Below are 5,251 nucleotides of genomic sequence, written 5' to 3'. Positions count from 1 at the left end.
TGTATTTCTGTGGTATCCTTGAACACAGTGTCTTCTCAACATGATGTAAACACACTAACTAGTCTAGCGGAAGTGTTTGTGGGCAGGTCAGACTCTGTTCGTATTTCGCGGGCAGGTGGGGATTATGCAAATGTGTTACCCAGTGACGTATACCAGTAACAGGCAAAAGATTCGAAAATATGATGACTCGTTAAGGCGATTCATAATCGACTCTCTCATTGAGAGACAATATCTTTATTTATCATGCATTTTTTTGATTAACAACTTTGCAGACTGTTTTCATTTAAGGATAGCTACATTATAAACTGCAAAAGAGATATTTTTCAAAAACCCATATGACCTGCTCTTTAAAAGCATGTATAAAAACCCTGAAAAATATACAATTTAAGAACAATTTATTAAAAGTTCAACAAAAATAATTTTTTAGGGCCATATGAAATCTATTTTATTTTTTTATTTTGTTTAGTGATGTAATTACATTTTTATAATTAAAAAGCATGTCTAATTAATTTTATTCATAAAACTAACAATTTAATTCATTAATGTTTTTTTATAATAATAGGGCTCTGTTCAGTTTATTTTGAAATTCTGTGCTGTTTGTCCAATTTTTCTGCAATTGTGATTTAATACAAATTGTCAAAAATGGTAATCAAAGGAACACATAAAACATTTTAATCTAGTTTAATTAATCTTTTAAAACATAATTAATTGAAAATTTAACAATTCATTTTACTTTTGGCAAACAAAGTGTTGCACAACAGAGGTTTACTATTAAAATTAAAACATGTAAATTTATTAAATAAATTATTTATCAATTATTATTATTTTTATTACTACTATAAAAGTACGTTCTATTGTACAATATTGATATATTTCTGTGATAGTTTCTCCAAGTTAAACCAACAGTTGTTGTGAAAACCTTTGAGGTTCTGTATGTATGACAGGATTCCATCATTCCATCCGTGTTTTCTGCCTCGCAGAAATCATAGGACCCTATGAATGTAGACTTTGGTGGCGCATAATGATACCTCAAATTATGCATCTGGTTGAGCTTTTTAATGGTTTTCACATGATGAAGGATGAATTATTGATTGGGTCATGAAAGCCACATAACTGGAACCTGCTGGAATTGAGTCTAATTGACATTAATTGGTGTATCGACTTGGTTGGCAACACTCACATTTGGGCCATTGGGCTACTATTAAGAACTAACCAAAGAAGAATTTGCAGCCTGCCAACAAAAATAACAGAAAATGAAGGTGAAAACAACAATAGATATTCCAGGAACTGTCGTTTGAAAGAGTGTAAAAGAAAAACACAGTGCTGTCCTCTGCAGGTCAGGTAAAGTATTACAAAGAAAGCAGTCAATATGTATGTCTGTACTATCTTGTGATCAGTAGAGTAAACTTTGAAAGGCTAGAAATCTTGACTGTGTGAGATGTAAGTTAATTCTGCTGCTTTGCTGTCTCCAGTGATTTTCAGAGTTCTGGGTGGATCTGAAAATAGCAAAAAGTAGTGGCTCTACGGAACTGGTGTGGTTTCAGGCCTGTACCTTTTACATCTCTCAGTGCAGAAAGTGCCTAGAACCCTGCAGTTTTTCACTGTTCATTCCTGCTGCAGTGAGACTTTGGGAAAGAGCCGGTCTGCTTTACCCATGGGTGTATGTATTGATTGTTGCTTTACCTCAGCTTTCTAGACTGCAACTTCACTGGCTGCAGCAAAAGAAACTGTGGGCTCTGACAATGAAATTAATAAAGTCTGTACTCTGCTCTTACAGGGCAGTTATGACTGTTTCAGCCAGTTGTAGACTACAGTCTCTATATCTCTTATTTGTTCTCCCTCTAAGTGTGACAAATCTGTTTGCTGCCTTATAGAGTAGAGTGTATCACAGTCATCAGCACATTTCCTGTACTTCTCTCTCTTTGTAGAGTTTTCTACAAGTATCTCTACTTAGTACAAGTATTTCTACCCATAAAAAATGAGTATTAAATAAAAATAAAATTATTTTATAGTACACTTAAAAAATGCAATGCTAATATTTTTTATACGAATTTTCAACATTTTCAAACCTAAAATCAGCAAGCTTATATTTTGGTGGGTTTCCAGGAAGTAAGTATATGCACTGCCGGTTTTAGTGCTGCTGAGTGAAGAGCATCAGTGAATGTCACAGTTTTGCATTTTGCACTGAAACCGGCAGATTCATGCATTGAGTTTGAATGGAAATCTTATACAGTATTGCAGTTAGTCAATCTAAAATGGTGATTGTGCATTAACAGCTGTCAACCATGTCGGTACGCGGCCTGAACTTATTGCGCACCACTTATGTGCACCCCGTATATATACACTGTATATAATACCCCAAAATCAAACACAGTTCATCTCTTATGCACGTTTATCACGTCAAACATTTAGTTTTAGAATATTAGAACTAAAAACATCAACATAACATGGGCATCAATCACTGTACTGAATACTTGCAGGCTAAGAAATAAATTATTACGATCCATCTGGATTCAAATCCACATCATTTGAATATCTCAACATCGATGTCTGTCAAAAAATAATGTGCACAATACACTCTCATATGCTGGTACATATATTCGGGAACTTGACAGGTGATTTTTATAAAGTGTAGTTTGATCACTATCTTCTCAGTTGTTTAAAAGATTAAGGCAATAATCAAAGTTTGATAAAAATGTTGTTTAATTTTCCAATTAAGAGATGATCATCATTTTGCAGATTTTGAGCCATATAATGTATATATTCATTTTAATAAATATTTACATATTATATCTGGGAATCGATTAATTTGCATTTGCTTTCCTAAAATACATATTTTCATACCAGCAACCCATCCATTTTTACAGCAGTCTGTTTCTGTTAAAAATAAAATAGGATTATTTAGAAGTCCATTTTCAGCTTTTTATTTTAATTTAAGAAATTAGATTTTCATGTTGATTTCACAACTCATTTGTGGTAAATAAACATTCTTAGACAACGTGCATCTCTGACACTTCAGTTGTAGACATCAAACACGTATGACTATATAAATATAATCCTCCAACTAAATCTAATTTCCCCACCACCACTTAATTTCCATGCCAGCATGTTAAAAGCAGACTCAGCCATCCCTTACACCCTGTTTAGATGATGCCTAGTGGCACAGTTTCCTGTCCTTCAGTGTTTGTGTGTTCAGGTGGTAGTGGCCCATGCATGGCTCCTGACCTGTGTGCTGATTAAATGGGACCCTGCCCTGTCTCAGTTCCCTTCCCAGCATGTATGTAGGACGCTTACTCTCTAAGGATGGCTACTAAGTGACGTTATAAGATGCTTGAGGCAGAGGACTGGAATACAACCTCTCTATACGGGGCAATTTACTGCCCTGAAATACTCCAGACCTGGCCTAGTCTGTGCCTATGACCGACGGCACTCTAAAAAAGAGAAAAAGGAGGGACAGCAAGAGCGATACCATATAAAACCCAACCATACCATTTTAACTTTGATTAATGGGCTTGTTTTCATTGCCTCGGGAGGTGCAGCAAATTTACTGTTGACTATTTAATGCTGTATTTGTATGATGAGGAATGCATTTATCATTGAAGTGAACCACCGTTCAAGTTGCAGATAATTTTCACATCCACTGGCATGCTGCAGTGCTGATGTGCATTAATGCTTACCCAGAATAAGAGATTTAAGTGGCTCTGTTCAACTAAAGATGAGGCAGTTTTCATCGGCTGTTTAGGTACTATGCATGCTGTGAATTTCAATTTCAAACAGAATCAAATCTCTTTCAACAAGGTATAATGAAGAAGAAAAGCCTCTTTTCTTCCTCTGGGCTCCTAATTCCCAAGCATCTTCTGCCTCAAAGGGTGATTTGGAGCAATACAGTCTTCTATTATTCTCGCCCAGCATTCCACCGTCAGCTGAACATGTTGCAGTGAATAAGAAGTGCTGCATTGCTGCAGATGTGTGTGTAGCTGGGTTTAGTGTGTCTGAATGATGTGCCATACAAATAGCTAATATCTAATTTTCTACAAAATAATTATATGAGCATGTAATGTTCTTGCTAAAAAGACCAATGTTTTAGATGCTCCATTAGGAGTGTGCAGAAATTTGTTACATGCAGTTAAATATTGGTGACCTGAATCAAATTATTTTTTAGTTCTGGGTATGATGTAATAAAAACATAATTTACTTTTACGTATATAAAATAACTTTTTATATCTTAATTTTTAAGCAATATTGTCTAACAGTTCGGGTTCAGTAAGTTTTTTTAAATTATTATTATTATTAAAAATTAATACTTCTATTCAGTAAGGATGCATTAAATTGATTAAAAGTGATGGTAAAGACATGTTTAATGTTAAAAATGATTTCTATTGCAGAAAGAAATGTTTCCAGAGCACCAAATAAGCATATTGTAATGATTTCTGAAGGATCATGTGACACTTAAACCTGGAGAAATAGCTGCTGAAAATTCAGCTTTGACATCATAGAAATAATTTACATTTAACATATAATAAATAGAAACAGTTATTTTATATTGTAATAATATTTCACAATATTACTGATTTTACTGTATTTTTTATCAAATATTTGCAACCTTGATAAGCATAAGAGACAAAATCATTAAAAAGTCCTCCCAACCCCAAACTTTTGAAAAGTAGCATATTTTTATGTTGCTTCTGAGCATCTTTTATTGATAACTAATCAAGCGAACACTGAAAATACCACAAATATGTTGTATTTTGGATGCTGGTCTTCATCACAAGCTGCTGGTGTGTTGGTATTCCCATTAGACTTGTTAATTAGCTTAACCAGCAAGCTTTTTTGGTCACCCAGCTTAACTAGAGGGTTCAAACTGGTCAACCAGTTTCAGTATTGTTGTTGGCTATGCTGGACCAGCACTAGGGGTGGGAATCACCAGAGGCCTCACGATACGATATTATCACGATACTTGTGTCACGATACAATATTATTGCGACTTTAAATATATTGCGATATTCTGTGATATATTGCAATTTATTACCTTTTTCCAACTTCAAATTATGTCCCCAAAGGAAAACTTTGACAACATCTGTTTTAACTAAAAAGAAACATTTCTCAGTTTGTTTATCTCACTTCAGTTTTATTGTTGCAGTGCAAAATGGGATTGTCAAGCAGACAAACTGACCAGCACTTTCATGAAAACCTGTCATAAATGTTGTATGCACCTGGCAAACTCAACTATTTGTATTACAGTCTAGTCTAG

This window comes from Sinocyclocheilus anshuiensis, unplaced genomic scaffold (assembly GCF_001515605.1).
Source record: "Sinocyclocheilus anshuiensis isolate Anshui unplaced genomic scaffold, SAMN03320099.WGS_v1.1 scaffold949, whole genome shotgun sequence".
Taxonomy (NCBI): Eukaryota; Metazoa; Chordata; class Actinopteri; order Cypriniformes; family Cyprinidae; genus Sinocyclocheilus; species Sinocyclocheilus anshuiensis.
This window is presented reverse-complemented; position numbering follows the sequence as displayed.